General features: G+C 45.6%; 1 protein-coding gene across 7 annotated transcripts in view; it reads right to left on the bottom strand.

The window, feature by feature from the left end:
• Shank2 (SH3 and multiple ankyrin repeat domains 2) overlaps positions 1 to 18,285 on the bottom strand; it is a 433,832-nt gene that overhangs the window by 402,260 nt on the left and 13,287 nt on the right. For all 7 annotated transcript variants that reach the window (XM_038318246.1, XM_038318236.1, XM_038318225.1 and 4 more), the window contains exon 2: positions 3,817 to 3,917. The gene's annotated coding sequence lies outside the window, so the exon portion shown is untranslated. The remainder of the gene's footprint in view (positions 1 to 3,816; positions 3,918 to 18,285) is intronic.

Raw genomic sequence — 18,285 nt, 5'->3', positions numbered from 1 at the left:
GAAACATGATTCTAACATCAGAATCCAAGCCACCAGTGCTGGATATGGTTTCTGCTGAGGAGAAGCCTTTCTGGGGGTCCAGGACAGGCATTGGCATGAGGCCTCCCATGGAGGAAGGCAGCTGTGACACACACTGAGGTCCTCAAGCCAGACCAGAGTTTCTCTGTCCCAGACTCCTGCTGAGAAGGGAGACGTGCAGGGTTTTGTTTACAGGTGCTGGGAATTGGAATTCAGGGCCTCATCCTACAACACAAGCTCTCTTACCCACTGAGCGATCTTCCCAGCCCCACCCAAGACATTCTGTGGGAGGAGACAAGACATGTTTCTATCCTCCAATCCAGAGGACAAGGGGTGCTCAGTGTCCCTTCAGCGGCACCCAACAGGGAGCCCTGGGAACTTAACGCCTACCTATGCACTGTGTTCACAAAAGCTAACCCTTCCCACAGCTCAGTAGCCCAAAGATCACAGGACAATGCTGCCTGTCGTCCTTGCTGCCCACCCAAGAAATGGCCATCAGGCGTTCCCACAGTAACCAGTGTGCTGTCAAGGGAACTGAGCCCTCAGCAGCAGATGCCCACACCTGTCTTCTTGCTGAGTGAAATGAAAGCCAGAGGCTTGAAAAGTAGCCTGCTTCCCCACCATGCCCTGTGCAAGCCTCCAACATCCACTCCCCAAAGTACCAAAGCTTGGTCTCAAGCACTAGAGGTTTGTTCTTGGAAGCCAATGTCAGAACTCTGAACCTCCAACCAGATCCATGTAAGCAAGACTGCACTCCCCCAACCCCTCAAACTCCAGAAAAGAATCCCTCTGCATCCCTCAGCTCCTGTGGCCTCAGCTGAGTCATGGCCATATCTTTATCATCATCATCATCTTCATCATCATTGTGTGCATGTAAGATGTATATATGGACACATGTGCTGTGATACACATGAACTGCTTGATGGAGTCTGTCCTCTCCTCCTACCATTCTGAGGTGCTGAGGACCAAATTCAGGTCACCAGGCTTGTACAACAAGCTGTTCACCCACTTGACCCCATGGCTGCATTTCTCCAGGCTCTGTCTTGGCTTCATGAGGCTCTTCCTCCATCATTAAGCTTCCTTCAGCCTCTATGCAAGGGCTCTGACGGTACTAGGAGACTAGTGAGAGTATCCAGGCCATCTCCCCCACACAAAGCCCTCAACTGAGTCACACTAGCAGCTCCCTTTGGGCCACACAAGATCAAGGGATTGGGATTCTATGAGTTTGAGCCCACCTGTCAACCTGCCACATGCATCTGGTGGCAAGTTCCCCAAGGCAATCTCAGAGAAAACAAAGTTGGTTCATCAACTTTGGTAGGCCCTTGAGCTCAGCTACTGCCATCCAGCTGAATAGCACTCACTGAGAGGCTCATTGGCTTCTATGGTACCCAATGACAGACAAGACCCAGATCCAGGTCTAGCTCTGGGCATCAAGGGGACAGAATGGCCAGACTTAGCTCACATTTCACAGACAGCATTAAGACAGGAGAACAGTCCCTACTCTCCAGAGCCAAGCTCCTAAGAAGACAGGGGCACATTCCCTGTCCACACTCCAACCAATCCTAGGGTCTCAAGGCTTCATCTCCCAGCAGGCCCCACAGCTAATCACAGGCCTACGGACCAGCATGTCAGGCCTACAAAGGCTGGTTTCCCCAAGCATGGTCTCCTGGCAAACATGAGGAAGTGCTGAGCACTAGGCTAAGCAACAAGAAATGCTGGGGTGAGTCATTTTCTCCCCAGAAAGACAGCCAAGAACCCAGGACTCTGACTGGAATGGTGGTGACATCCAGCCACTATTTCTCTTCACTGGTAACATCCAGTTGCTGTCTCCCACATACAGCCCGGCCACACATGCTTGTGCATCCAGCCCTCTGCACAAGAAGTTATTCACCAGAAGCCACCATAAGGGTCTGAAGTACCACCCAATCATCCAGCTCTTGGGGCACAAATTTCTCAGAAGAAAGAAGTGGGTCAACCTGCCACAGCACAGACACAACTGGTCTGTTAATGATGGTCAAATGAAATCCTTCCAAACCATGACAGGACAGCTCAGCATATCCACTGGGATGGCAACCATCACACAGCACCCACTGCAAGGCATCTGCCCATGAGAAAGGAAAATGCCCACCTACATGGCATAGCTATATAATACACACTGCCTCCCCAATTGCATAAGAAAGAATGAAGCTCTGATGGAGGAGGGTCATCTGTCTATGTGTTACTTTCATTGGTTAATAAAGAAAATGCCCTGGCCCTTTAATAGGACAGAAAATTAGGTAGGCAGAGTAGACAGAACAGAATTGTGGGAGAAAGAAAGCAGAGTCAGGCAGATGCCTCAGGCAGTCGCCATGCCTCTCCTCTCTGAGTCAGACGCAGGTTAAGATCTCTCCTGGTAAGCCACAACCTCATGGTGCTACACAGATTACTAAATATGGGTTAGTCAAGATGTGAGAGTTAGCCAATAAGAGGCTGAAACTAATGGGCCAAGCAGTGTTTAAAAGAATACGGTTTACAGTTTCCGTGTAATTATTCTGGGGTGTAAAGCTAGCCGTGTGCGCATCCAGGTGGCGGGAACGCAGCCCGCGGCTCCTTTCTACAAAGCTCAGATACACACTATAGCATGGAGCAGACAGCACACTCTGGTCAAATCTGATTCCACCTGTATCAAGTCCCAAGTCTACACAGAAAGCCTGGGGGTGGGAGACGGAGTGTTCAGTGGAGTGGAGCTTTCTTCTGGAAAGCCGCTAGTAATGGCCACATGACAGAGGAGAAGCTACCAAACTAGCCAGTGATAACTTACAATGGGAAGTTAGTTGTCAACAAACTAACATTTTATTTCTAGAAAAAGGCAGTGGGCAGTCACCAGCCCTGGAACCGCAGTCTAACCCTTGAATGAGACCAAGACCCTGAGCCCCCTGCCTCCTCTCCACAGGACAGAGGCACTGCCAGCCCCACCCTTCCACATCCACTTTAGGATCTCTCTCCCACTCCTGAAAAGACTGTCCCAAGCATGGAGAACCCTCTGGGCTAATGAAGCACTGGCAGGTGTTTGGGACACACACAGGTAGAGAACATGACTTGGAATGACCCAGAATGCCTCGAGAAAATGAAATATTCAAAGTCATCTCTCATGAGCATGTCCAACCTTTTGACATTATGACACAGTGTTATTACAAAGAGGACACTTGAAAGCCACATAGTAGGGGCTGGGGAGCTGACTCAGAAGATAAAGTGCCTGCCACCTAAGCCTGAGGACCTGAGTTTAGATCCTCAGCACCCATGCAAAGTTGTGCACATCTGTAACACCAGTGAGCATGGCAGCACATCTGTAACGCCAGTGAGCATGGCAGCACATCTGTAACGCCAGTGAGCATGGCAGCACATCTGTAACGCCAGTGAGCAGGGCAGCATACATCTGTAACGCCAGTGAGCAGGGCAGCACACATCTGTAACACCAGTGAGCAGGGCAGCACACATCTGTAACGCCGGTGAGCATGGCAGCACACATCTATAATGCCAGTTAGCACCAGGGCAGAGAAAGACACCCTGTACTCCAGGATTAGCAACAAGCCCCATCTCAAAACGTATGCTGGAAAACTATAGAAGAAAACCCCCAACACCAAACACATGTGCACATACAGCTGTGCCCCTGTACACACACACACACACACACACACACACACACACACACAAATCTCAGAAACAGTCTAACAATGTTTGGGTCAGGTTTATAGTTTTATTTTGTGCAACATCAGCACTGTCCCTGTGGCGGGACAAGGAGACCAAGCTCTCACTCACCAGAGCTGTCAGCACGTCAGGTCCCACAGGAAGGCTCCTTACAGCAGCCACAGTCTGCACGCCGGATGGCAGAAGTGGGCAGAGTGGAGAAGTTTCTAAACCTGTGAAGACAGAAGCCAAGGCACTGTCAGGTGGGACTGCAAGGGACACAGCTTCCAGCTATCCAAACATCTTAGTTTTTCTGAGCTTAAAAATCAACCGTTATTTTTTTTTCCTTTAGACAAAAGGAAAACTGAGCTGGTTCCCTTCCCCAGAACATCTGGTCCCAGATGCCGGATGCAAAGCAAACAGGAAGGTGGTGCGTGTGAGTGTCCTAGGTTCTTTCACCTCATCATCCCATTCCCAATTGTTGGGTAGCTATTACCTCAGGGAGGCAAGAGGGACCCAAGGTGCCCAGGACTAAGGAAATTAAAGCTGAGGAAGTTAGAAGCCCAGCGAGAGCCCAGCCAAGGCTGTATGAAGAGCGGCAGCGCTGGGGAGAGGACTGTCAGTGGAGCTGCCTGCAAGCTGTGCAGGAAGCCCCCGGGGTGCAGCTTTCTTGAGTTAGCTATGCTGTGGGAGGGGGGCTTTCCGGTGACAGTGATGGCAGCTGCCTTTAAGTCATCCATGCTCCTGCAGATGTCACTCCCACCCACGGCTCCTGTGAGTAACTCTTGTGCATCCTCCCATAAGAACTCCTCACACACGCTCCTGTTCGTGACCTCACTGGTCCACTGAGTTAGACACTGGTGCAATGATTTCTTTGGTCTGTGTTTTGGTCACTGGTACTCTATCCAGAGAGAACAGACATTACTAATGTCCAGGAAAAGTCACACGATCATGTCGAACCTGCCAGAAACCCCCGTGGGACAGGAGAAATCCCATAATCAAAGTCCTCTGACTTCAGTCAAAGGACATTTTAGCAACTCTGGCCAGACACCTAGAATAGAGAACCTTACCTACCCCAGCAGCAATTCCAAGTAAGAGCTTGGGCTTCTACTCTGTGTGGGTGTCCCAGGGCCCCTAACTCTGCCAAGCAGGGAGGTGGGGAGCAGGACATCACCACTGGCATTAAGGATCCTCTCCTCCCCTCCAGGGTTGGACTGGCTATCTCAGGCAACCTGGGCCTCCAGTCACCAGGCTGCTACCGTGCGGCTCTTCCCTGCACTATGGTCTAGCATCAGAAGATAAGGAGCGGCAGAGCTGCCACCACTGTCCAGGGACAAGGCTACCCCACCAATGCTATCAGTAGAACTCCCACACCTTCCATAAAGACTGAAGCTTTTCCAGGTGGGGGTCTGTAGGGGCCGTGGACTCTAGCTCTGCCTGGAGGAAGTGAGGCAGGGCTCATGCCCACCTTCTCTATGGAGGCAGCATTAGAAAACAAGGGCTAGCTGAGGGTGGTGATGCATATCTAAAATCCCAGCACCAGAGAGTTGAAGACAGGGGGATTAGAAATTCAAGGCCAGCCTTGACTATACAGTGTGTTTGGAGCTAGCTACATTGAATCCTGTCTTAAAAGTGAAAAGGAAAGAGGAAGGCAGAAGAAGAGAAAGAAGAGGGAGAGAATAAACCCATGAAATTTTATATCAAGTTACAAAATTATTAAATGTGTGAAAACTAGTGCCAATAGAAAAGTCTAGAAAACAAAGTGAGGAAAACAATGCCTTAAATATAAGGCATGGACCATGAAAAGAAAACCAAACTTCTCATCAAGAACCATGGAGTCAAGCCTGGTGGTGGTGGCGCTCATCTTGAATCCCAACACTTGGGAGGCAGAGGCAAGTGGATCTCTGTAAGTTCAAGGCCAGCCTGGTCTACAGAGCTAGTTCCAGAACAGGTAGGGCTACACAGAAAAACCCTGCTTCGAAAAGCCAAAATAAATAAATAAATAAATAAACAAAGCCGGGCGGTGGTGGCGCACGCCTTTAATCCCAGCACTCGGGAAGCAGAGGCAGGCGGATCTCTGTGAGTTCGAGACCAGCCTGGTCTACAAGAGCTAGTTCCAGGACAGGCTCTAAAAAAAACAAAAAAAAAAACAAAAAAAAAAAAAAAAAAAAAAAAAAAAAAAAAAAAAAAGCTGCAGAGAAACCCTGTCTCGAAAAACCAAAAAAAAAAATAAAAAAATAAACAAACAAATAAATGAAACCACGAAGTCAGAAGACAGCACAGGACTTAGCAAGGGAAAACAGAGGGGACTGCCAAATGTTCTGTGTGGGAGAAGAGCAAAACAGCATTCGTATGGATCTGTCACCAGCAGCTGGGTTGTCAAGGTGGCCCAAGTGGGGCCCCAAGATGGTTCAGCCGGGTATAGGCCCAAGGACCCAAGTTAATCTCCAGAACCCACCCAGCCTAATCAGCTCTGACTGTCAACTTGACACAGCCTAGAGTCACCTGAGACGGCAGTCTCAGCTGAAGGAGTCTGCTGGGCACATGTCTGCAGGAGACTGTCTTGATTGTTAACTGATCATTAACTGACATAGTAGGGCCCAGCCCACTAAGCATGAGCCTGTGAGTGAGCCAGAAAGTTGTGTTCTTCCATGGTCTCTGCTTCAAGTTCCTGCCTGACTCCCCTCAACTAAGGACTGAGACCTGAAAGTATGAGCCATATGCACTTTCTTCTCCAAGTTGTCTTTGGGCAAAGTGTTTCATCACAACAGCACACCAGGGTGCAACCAACTCCACGAAGTTGTCCTCTGACCTCCACGTGTGCTCTATGACACATGTACCACACACACACACACACACACACACACACACATTATACACATGCATGCATATGTATACAACAGTAATAAATGCAAGAACTTTTAAAGATGGCTAAAGTAACCTCTTCAAACAAAGAAATGATTAAAGAAGCAGGACTATGAAGCAGGAAGGGAAAATGCATGCAATGAGCGAAATATACAAAAAATACGCAATCTTCCCCCTTCCCAAATTTCCTAAATCTGTTTGACAGTTACATAAAAAACTGTAGCATATCTGATATAACTATAAATGTATGTAGAGGAAATACTTGGCAATTATAAGTGGGAGGGCAAAGGGTCACAAAAGGACATGAAGTGTATTACTCATACTAGTCTCATAGCAAGAGGTGATGAAGCTGTGTGTACAGTGTCTAGAGCAAACACTTGGTTAGGGAAAAGATGCACTTGAAACCACTTGTTCATGCAGATGAGCTAAAATGAGACCCTGTATCACATAACCCATAGAAAAAAGGGAAAGAAAACAGAAAACCTCAAAGAACTAACACAAGTCCTTACATGCAGTAATTCCACTTAAATGTAAGTGGTCAAAATTATGCTAAGCAAAAGACAGGGCAGCTTGTTAAAAGACATAATTATATAATGTTTACAAAAATTCACTTCCAATATAATGCCATAGGCAGGCAGAAAACAGAATGATGGAAGACACATTTTACAACGTAAATCCAAGACAATCAAGATGACTATGACAATAGTAGAGCATACTTTATGAAAAAGCACAAACATGAACATTATATAATGATTAAAGTGGTAACTGACAAAGAAGCAGCAATTCTGATATATATGCACAAACAAGAGCAGCAAAGAGCGTGAAAATACTGACAGGCTAATAGGAAAGGGCCAATTCCACACTTCGTCCCTCCCAGAACAGCACAACACAGTCTTTTCAATTGCTCATAGGAATCCACAGTTCTCAAAGCATATATTACAAATGCATAGGAATCTCAAATTCTACATTCCTACATCACAAAACCTGAAAGTAGACAGCAAATTTTGCAAACATATAGGCAACTCTGGTGGACTGGAGGCCATCATATCAGGAAGATAAGCCAGGTACAGTAAGATAAATTCCACATAATCCTATTTATGGAAGTTAAAAAGTTGATTACATAGGATCACAGAGTAGAATGGGGATCTTAAGAGTCAAAGACGCGGAGAGGAAGGAGGGAGTAATGAGAAGATGGATAACAGACACCAGAACACAGTACAAGAGAGAAGCAATCCTACAGGTATAGAGCAAATAGAACAATTGCATCCTATAGTTAATTACATGTTTCAAAGTAACTAGAGAAGGTGTTGAAGGTTCCAAATATATGGAAACAAAAATATGAAAAGGTGGAAGTGTTAATCACCCTGATCTGAACTGTGTACACATCAGTTCTAAAGTTATACCCTATACATAGAAAAATGTTGAGGTATCAGCACAGACCACACAGATAATACACCCCAGGGATGATACAGGAAGCATCACCACAAACCACAGACAAATCACCCAGGGACGATGCAGGAGGCATCAGCACAGACCACATAGGCAAAGGCTATGACAAAACACTATAATCAACTTCACATCTGTATGTTTCATAGAAAGAATGAAGTAGGCCATTTCATCAAGAAATGAAATTACAATCTGCCCATTGTGAATGGAGAATATGAATAATTTCTATACTGATTAGGAAATTTAATTCCTAGTTTTAAAACTCACAGTTTTGTAAGAAAAAAGGAACCTCCAGATACACCTGATTTCACTGGGGAAGTGCATGAAATATTTAAAGGAGAATTGAAGTGAGAATGGGAAAGGGAGGGTGAATACGACCAAAATACATTAAATACATGTATGAAAATGCAAAAAATGTTTTAATATATTTGTAAAAGAAGAATTAGTAATTCAAACTATACACAATGTCCCCCAGAAAACAGAAGAAGAGAGAATATACATCCCAATTCATTGTATGGAGCCCTTCAGTAAGAACAGTGGTGTCAACAACAGAAAAATAATAAATATAATAAGTTTTATGAAAAACCTTGCTTACCAAAACTAGATGCAACAACAACAACAGAAAACAAAAGCAAAAAACAAGAGATGAACATGAATTCCCAATGAGAAATCCTTGAAAATGTTTACAAATGGAACTGGAGCTACAGTTCAGTCGGTAGAGCTCTTACCTAGCATATGCAGCCCTCAATTTCATTCCCAGCAGTGTATAAATAAAGCACGGTAGGTGGTGTGCAACTGTAAGCATAGCACTTGAGAGGTAGAGGCAGCAGGATCAGAAGGTCAAAGATCACCTTTAGCTACTTGATGAGTTCAAAATCAGCCTGGGATATCTGAAATTATGTCTGTCTCTGTGTGTCTCTGTCTATCTGTCTGTCTGTCTGTCTGTCTGTCTGTCTCTCTCTCTCTCTCTCTCTCTCTCACGCACACACATACAATACAATATTTATATGTTTATATAAATAAATATTAGCAACTATAATTCAATCATATATATAAATATACACTATGATCAGGTTGAATTTACTGGTTCAATATTTTGTTTTAAAAAGTTAATTTTTAAGAAGTGTCATCCTGAAAAAAAATTTAACAAAATTCAGCATCTATCTGTGGCAAAAAAAAAAAACCTCTCCTAAAAGTAAGATGGGAACTTCCTCAACTTAATTGACACTATCTACAAGGAAACCCATCAGCCACCAGTCATTAAGAAGCCAAGGAACTAAGTGCTTTCCAGGAAATGCCTGTACCCTTGGGGCGAGGTGAAGGCACCAGCTGTCCCTGCTGTTGAGGAGCACCAGATGCTCCCACGAGCACAACAAGGTAGCAAAGGCAAAACCAATCTAGAAGCAAATGATCCCTGCTTCTCAGTTACAGAAAGCCACAGGGAATCCAGAAACTCAAAAATCCTCCAGAAATCACACACGAGAAATCATGGAGGTCATGAAATATAAGATGAGCATTCAGGGCCAGCAAGATGGCTCAGCAGGGAAAGAAGCTTGCTGCCAAATCTCAGAACCTGAGTCCAACCCCTGGGTCCTGAATGGTGGCTGGAGAGAACTGACTCACCCAGGCTGACCTCTGACTTCCACATGTACACCACAGACACGGGCACATTTAATAACTCAATGCAAAAAAAAAACAAACAAACAAGATGAACATTTAAATATCAAAACCAACTCCAAATAACACAATGTTACAGAATTTCTTCCCCCAGTTAAAAAAAAAAAGAAGAAAGAAATACTTAAGGGGACATCAAGATGGCTCAGCAGGTAAAGGTGCTTGCTGGCAAACCTCTGGACCTGGGTTCAACCCTTGGGTCCTGCGTGGTGGAAAAAAACTAATTCCCCCAGACTGATCTCTGCCCTCCATGTGCACACCTATGCCACCCCACATGAATACAAAATAAATCAATAACTGTAAAAAATGAAATTCTTAGGTATAAATAATAAAGCATTTTAGGAGGTGTGTTCAGACTCTACACAGTGATTAAATAAATTATATATTTCTTTTTTAAAGATTTACTTATTTTTATTGTATGTGCACAAGTGTTCTGCCTACATGTATGTATGTGTACCATGTGTGTGCAGTTTCCCTCAGAAGTCAGAAGAGAGCACTAGATCCCTTGGAACTGAATATAAAGACAGCTGTGACCAAGCGGGTGCTGGGAATAGAACCCGGGTCCACTGCAAGAGCAGTCAGTGCTCTTAACTGGTGAGCCATCTGGAGTCATCAACTGGAGAACTTGTCTAACTCAACGGGAGCCCTGGGGCTGGATTGTCAGCTTACATAAGTACACACATGTACACACACATACAACTGCAAAACAAAACAAAAAAGAAGAAAGTTAGAAGAATCCATCTACCAAGTTTCAAGCTTTATTGTGTAGTCACAGTAATCAAGTCTGGCTGGTTCTGGTGGAGAGAAAGGAACACAGCTATAGACCTAAGTGGAGAGCTCAGGGAATAAAGCCACATGTGTACATATACACATGTGCGAGTGCACACACGCGTGCAGGCGCATGCACAGACAGACAGACAGACAGACACACACACACACACACACACACACACACACAGCTGGTTCCCAGCAAGGGCACAGACAGTTCAGTGAGGCAGGGCCGTTTACAGCAAACAATAGTAGAAGGTTTGCACATGCAGAGGAAAAATCAGAGTGCCAAACAAGCTTGCCTTGTACAGAGTTTCATGAAACTGTATAACGGCTTCCATCGGGAATGTGAGACCTGATGCTTTCAGAAGAACTAGGACAAAACCTTCTGGATGCAGGTGAGGAGGCACCTGCTTAGATCCTGCAGACAGCGTACTCCAGGAATGCAGCAGAAAAGGCAGGACCACAGGGAGACCAAAGGCTCACCTCCTGACACAAACCACAGTGTGAACATTTGCAAGCCACACGCTTGATGGTGCAGAGCACTCAACACTCGGCAATAAAACCCCAAACCATGACAATCCAGGTCAGATGTGGTGGAACATATGGGGCAGTGTTTTACAAAGAAAGAAACATAGATCCGTAAGTCCCCCGGAAGCTGCTCATCCCCAGCCAAGGATGGTACAGATGCCACCCTGGGGAAGATTAGGGAAGGAGCCAGAACCAACACCAGAGACACCTGCATGGCCTCATATGGTGCCACACAGTAAATTAGGGGCCCAGGTCCATCAGCAGGTAAAGAAAATGTGGCAGATACATAACGAAGTATTACTCAGCCATAATGAAGGATGGAATATCTTTTGCAGAATAAAGTTGATGTGTTTGGATATTAAATGAAGTGAAATGAGTCAAACTCAGAAAGACACTGGCTCATTCTCTCTCCCAAGGGAATCCTAGAAAGAGTCTCTGAGAGAACGAAGAATAGTGGGAGGCAGAAGAGAGAAGGACACAGGGGACAGTGTCGTCGAAGTGAACAACACAGCTGAACGAGGCACCTTTATGACGGCCATTTCCACTCATATCACACCGATAAAGGGGCCTCACAGTCAAAACACTCACTACAATAAGCTATGACTCTACGCCTACCAGGATAGCTAAAAGAAAAAATATTAATGCTGTCTGTTGTCAAGAAAGTAGAAGGACTGAATGGAACTGGATCATACAGACATTGCTGGTGGGGAAATTAAATGGAAAACTGTTTTTAATTTAAATTTGATTTGGAGTTTGAGTAGGGTGTTTGTTTGCTTTTTTTCTGCTCCCTTTTTAAATGTTTATTAATTATTTATTTTTATTTTATGTGTGTGAGTGCTTTGCCTGAATGTATAAGAGGGCATCAGAGCCCCTAGAACTGGAATCGCAGATGGTTGTGAGCTGTCATGGAGGAGCTGGGAACTAAACCCAGGTTCTCTGTAAGAGCAGCCAGTGCTCTTAAACACTGAGCCATCTCCCCAGATCCCCCCACCTGATGTTTTGAGGCTGGCTCTCACGTATCACAAAGTGGCCTCAAATTCACTATGTGGCAGAGGATGACGTAGAACTCTTGATGTTCCTTCCTCTACTTCCAAGTGCTGTGATTACAGATGTGCCCCTCGAGCATAGCTTTGCTGCCTCTGACACCCCGTCACCCCATTCAAACAAACCATGGGGGATTCTTCAGGAGGGAACCTTTGTCTGTGGGTATCTACATGGAAAGGAAGAAGTAGGCCCGGGACACAGCTCCACAGCAGAGCGCCTGCCCAGCAAGCACTCAACACCCAACATGAAAGAGTTGCTAGAAAAATCTCACCTCAGAGGTAGCATAACCTTCTGTCCAACAAGTGTAGAAAAAGAAAGGCAGACTAAAATGAAGGGCCCAGAAGGAATGGAAACAAGACAATCAAAGCAAATTCCATCCAGTCTAGACTGGAAAAGCCACGGAGGGTCAAGGAGGGCCAAGTTACTTATCTGAAGAGCTGGACAGCTAGAGACCCTTTCTCTACTGAAGGAAAGCATGGGGGCCCGGGTGGCCAATGATAGAGAAGAGGAAAGGCTGGGTGTCCAGAGATTGAAGGGAAAGGACAGTACTGGGAACTGACCACACCAGGAAACAGGGAGTAGGGATCTGAGCAACTTCGAATGGGCACGCCTTTGGATGGGAAACAAAGTCACAGATTCCATTCCCTGTACCTCTACTGAACAGTTCATAACCACAACCACCTGGTACTATACACAGCTCCAGGGGGCCCAACACCTCAGGCCTCCATGGCCCTGAACTCTTCTGCACTCACAGACACAGACACAGACAATTTAATATTTTCATAAAGAAACAATCTGGGCAGATCTCTAATGAGCAGAAACCGAATTAATCATTTGAAAACTCCCACAAAGAAAACCTCAGGCCAAGGTGGCCTCTCGACAAATGCTAAGTGTCGAAGAAACTCGGGCCGATTCCTCAATCTCCTCTGAGAATGGAAGTGAACACTTCCCAACTTGTCAGAGGCCAGTACCATCCCCATTCCAAACCTACACCACATCCCAAGGCCTCTTGAGAATGCACCTGCAGAAGCTGAGAAAATCCCAGCTGTTCTGGAGCAGGAACAGGGGACAGTGAACCCTGCCAGGCAGGATTAATCCCAAGAGGAAAATGTCCAGGACTCAGTGCTGCACACCACACTAATGGAATACATGGCAAAGAGGCAATTAGCATCTCAACGGCAGTGGGAAAAGCACTTGCTGGCTCCAACGCCTTATGAACTTCCTCAGCCCAGTAAAGGGTTTTTACAAAACCAAACCCTCAGAGGGAGAGATGACATCACCCCCAGAATCAGGACCAACCAATGTCCACTCTTGACAGTGCTACCCAACCCTGTCCTGGAGGTCAGCAAGACAATATGACAAAGAAATGGAATAAAATACTGGAGAAGGGAGAGGCTCATGGGCCCCCAGCTACCGGCAGTCCTGGCTGCTGGGGGAGGAGTCCCTGTTTTCAGTGTTTTAGCCTTGGCTGGGTTGCCCATGCTCCTGCTGACAGCTCCATGCCTGGGCCCACACAAACACCCTGTTTAAATTCAGTGGTCACAAAACAAAACCAGACATAAAGGTAGAAGGTAGACTCACCTTGTGGAGCAGGGACTGAGCGGGGTGGGATGGGGATAAGTGGTGGTGAAGATGTGTGACTAAATGTATTATTTACGTATGAGACTGGCAAAGAACAAATTAAAATTTGAATTTTTTTAACGGTGGATATTTAAGGTGCCATTTTCCTGAGCCTGGACTTGCAATACTAAAGAATCATGTAAACCTAGTATTTTATTTTAAAAAATTTTTTAACTGAATGAAATTTATGCCCTGGCAATGCTGAAGCATGAATGGGCGGCCCATATATGGCAGTTCTGTTTAATTTGTCCATATTGGGTTTCATGGTCTAAGTTGATGAGGATGACTGACCATGTCTCTTTCTAAGTATTGTATAGGCTTTCAAATAAAGGTATACATACCTATACACATATATGGGGATACATACATATGTATATCATGTATTTAATTTTTAAACCATTTTAGATTTATTTATGTGTGTGAATGTTTTGCTTGCATACATGTATATGTTCCACATGCATGGCTGGTACCCAGAGGCCAGAAGAGGGCATTGGATCTCCTGGAACTAGAATTACAAACTGTTGTGTGATGACACATGAGTGCCAGGAACTAAACCCAGTTTGTCATGTATCAAAGTACATATTTTAAATGAAGTTACCGTCCTCCCAGAAGCGACAGGTTGTCCAAATCCCCAGCACTGGGTAAGGGATACTGTCTTCCCTTCCAGTTGTTGGTCAGAGGTGTTCCAAGAACTCCCTCTGCTAACAACACAAGCTGCTGCTCTTGGTTACCACTAGCACCCAGTGATAAGACCCTATTGCTTGTATGGCATTTCATTGGTATTTTAATAAATAAAGCTTGCCTGAAGATCAGAAAAGTAAAACATTCATACCAGTCAGCCTTACAGACCAGGCAGCAATGACACACACCTTTAATCCCAGTAGCCACACTAGCTTGCCATAGAAACCAGGTGGTAGTGCTGCACGCCCTTAATCCCAGAACTAGAGAGGACTATAGGACTCGAGGAGACAGCTCTCAGTCACAGTCTCATTCTGAGGTTTCCTGGAGGCAGCATCACCATTTTTGGACTGAGGTTGAAGTAAGAATCAGTAGCTGACTGGTTTTCTTTTCTGGTCTTCAGATTGAACCCCAATATCGGTCTCTGAGTTTTTATTAATTGTGCTTCAATTGCTGAAGACACCACATACTTTGGAAGTGAGCTGGTACCAAAACAGACGCTTCCTCCCCACTGGAGAGCTTTCATAGCATCCAAAACTGCTGTGTAGGCTCTGAGGAAGAATGTACTCAACAGTATGCCCAGCTGTCAACCTCGTGGGCCACGATGGTGATGGTCACAGCAAAATACAATGTGAATGTAATAGTGGCACGAATGTTATGGAGGACCCAACCACTTTCTGCTTGGATTTAAGATCCACTCCACAGGAGGAAACATACATCAGATATTCTGGCCTAGAATTCATGACGGGGAGATCACAGGACCCAGGTTGGGGGAACTTGGCTAAATATATACAGTATCAAACTGCCTCTAAATATTTATATTTATACTCATAGATTAGATCCATCAGAGAAGCTTCTTGCAGTGAATAGTAGTCAATACAGAGACTCCTAATCTGTCAAAGTGCAGACAATAAACCCCAAATGGGACATCTACATCACACCCCCATCACCAAGGCTCAGGAAACATCACGGAAGAGGAGACAGTAAGACTATAAGAACCAGAAATCAGGAAAGAATGTGGAACTATGCTATTTTCAGGATATTTCAAGGCCATTGCACCCTTGAACTTGGAAACTGTGGTTGCCTTCAGAAAAATCAAGCCAGTCAGCATCCCAGCATGGGTGACAGAGAGCCTTGGAGTCTCCACCCTCCACCCTGCCATGACAGATGAGGAGTTATTGAGAATGTCTGGCTTCTGAGGAAAGGAAAATCATGGTTTTTTTCAGGGATGCGGCCCTGTGTGGATTGACCATGTTTCAGAGGATGGTTCATACCCATGGGCATTCAGGTACCACTAACTCTGGACTCCATGGATGATAAAAGGAGAAAGAGAAGAAGAAGACATGAAGTTGGGGTGGGGGAAGGAGAGGGAGAGGTGTCTGGAGGAAGTTGGAGAGGAGTGTTGGGGTGAATATCAAAGTATCATCAAAGCACATTGTAAACATGCAGCATTCTCAAAGAATAATAAAAAATGTAAAAACTGCTTCTGTAGTATATATTGCAGACTAAAAATAAATAAGTAAATAAGATTAGAAGGGAAGAGACAGAATTATCTAGGGTTGGCATGAAGCTTTGTGGCATAGAACTTGTCTGACTTACAGGACTGCCTGGCACTGGAATGAGGGGGGGATGGGAGAAAGAGAGGAAAGAAGGGAGGGAAAAGGTGGGAGGAAGGCAGGAGGGGAAGAATAGAGAAAATATCTATAGAAGATGAAATATCTGTACATAGCAATCCTAAAGAATCCACTAAAAACTATTACAACCAATAAATAGGCTTGGCAGCTCAAGATACCACCAAACATCCAAACATCACTGCGTATCTAAGGCAGTGAGTGTGGAACCTGGGGCCTAGAGCTTATTAAGCAAGACCTCTATCACCAAGCCCCAGAGTCTTCATTCTTTTCCTTTAAGATCTATTTATTTTTATTTTATGTTTCTGGGTGTGTGCCTGTATGCATGTCTGTGTAGCACATGTGTGTGGTGACCTCAGAGGCCAGAAGAGGGAGAGAGCTGCCCTGAAACTGAAGTTACAGACGGCTGTAAATCGAGATGGTTGCTAGGAACCAATCCTGGGTTCCCTGCAAGAGCAGCCAGTGCTCTTAACCACTGAGCCGCCCCTCCCACTCCTTAATACTATCTCCATGCAATCTGAAAGTGAAATTAAGAAAACAGCAGCATTTATCATCACATTTTAAAATTAAACTCGTGGAGAGGGAGAGATGGCTCAGTGGACCCAGCCTAGATGGAGGAGGAAGCAGAGGACACGCCTCCCAGGCAGTGCAGGGCCTTCCCTGCAGCTGCTGCAATTGGCTGGAGCATCTTTCCCATTATGGAGCACAGAGGTGAGAAGAGGCTGGTCTGGAAAGACAGACGAGGCCCCAAAGAGCCTGGCTTGGCAACAGGCTTCACAGGGTCCAACCTGGGACAAACCTCATTTACCACAGAAACTACAGACAGGCTTAGGAAGGCATGACCTTGAGGCTCACACACCCACTGTGCCCTGTTCCCTGTTACTGCATCGCCAAGATTCCGGTTAGAGCACAGAAAGTTCCAGTGGCTGGTGGCAGTCAAATGACACAGCATACAGAGCCAGGCACAGAGCAGGTCTTCTGCAGCTGTGAACGATGGAATTTCTGGTGTATTGTGAATAACTTGTTCATTCAACAAACACCCATTCCAGCAGTATGCCTGTTACCACCTGTGCCCATTGTCTCAGTGCACATGGCCAGTATCCTAAGAAGTGTGTGGACAGGGAATGTCCCGGCTTCAGCCATGATGTCAACTCTAAAATTATCAGCACTCAGTTATCCCCAAGGATCACCTTGGATTTCTGAGGACATTCAACTAAGCTGGACTGCTTCATCCTCTAGAGAGGCACTTGCCCTGTGAGATCCCTGGTCCCTCACTTTGTGTTCCTCCCTCAGGTGGGGTGACAGCAATCAGCCTGCAATATTTTTCTGTATTCTATGTCTGTCCCCCATATTCCAATCCTCCATCCCTCAAAGACAGCCTTCCATTTCCCCCTGCCCATTTCCAACAGCTGTCCAGGATGTGCTCAGCCCAGACCCAGCAGAAGAACAAAGTTAGATTATGACCAAAGCCAGGTGAGGGAGGTGTCAAAAAACCCACGAGCCACAGACTTAGCCGTTTATAACCACATTGTCACCAGGGCCTCGTCATCAAGCACTTGGATGAAGTCTCTGAGATAGCTTGTCTACCTGTGTCTTCCCTAGACTAATCTTAGCATGCAAGCACTTCTGGTCTCCCGTCTTACAGAAAAGAATACCGATGCTCTTTGTCCTTTCCGGGTGACAGGCTTCAGAACAGGAGAGGCAGGGTGTGGAAGGCTACAGAGCCAAGGCCTCTAGGGAGTCTCTTTATGGTTCCCTCTGTCCATCCCACAGTCAGTCTCTATAAGGAAGCTCTTCCACCCGTGCCCCAAGCATCATGGGATGTTCTCTCTTCCACTAGCCTCCCAGGGACTATCTTCCACAATGCTGCCTTTGTCCTGCAGGTCCTTGCAAATGACAATTCCCCGGCAGATATCCAAAAACAACTTTGCTGTCTCCAGTGCTATTGACCGAACTGCCTAGCTTCTTTATCCCTGTGAAACGATTTCCCTTTGGTCATGCTAGAATACACGAACTCAGTTTGACTGCTATGGGCCTCCATGGGATTTCTTTGGGTGCATTTTCTTCCATATTCTTTTCAGTTTCTTTGGATTGGTTTGGGCCATGGCTTCTTTTAAGGTCTTTGGTCAAAATCAAACACGGAGAGAATTTTGAAGGTGGAAAGATAAAAGTAACTCCTCATAGGCAAGGAAGGCTCATAGGACTCACCAGATTTTCACCAGCTATACCCAGCAAAACTGTCCTTCATGGGTGAAAAGGAGACGGAGATTTTCCCAACAAGAACAAGTTTGTAGGAGTGTTTTACCACTGACCTACAAGAAAGGCTTGTCCTTTCTTTAGAGAA

The sequence above is a fragment of the Arvicola amphibius genome, chromosome 1, assembly GCF_903992535.2.
Source record: "Arvicola amphibius chromosome 1, mArvAmp1.2, whole genome shotgun sequence".
NCBI lineage: Eukaryota > Metazoa > Chordata > Mammalia > Rodentia > Cricetidae > Arvicola > Arvicola amphibius.
Note: the sequence above shows the minus strand (reverse complement) of the source record. Positions and strands in the feature narration are given on the sequence as shown.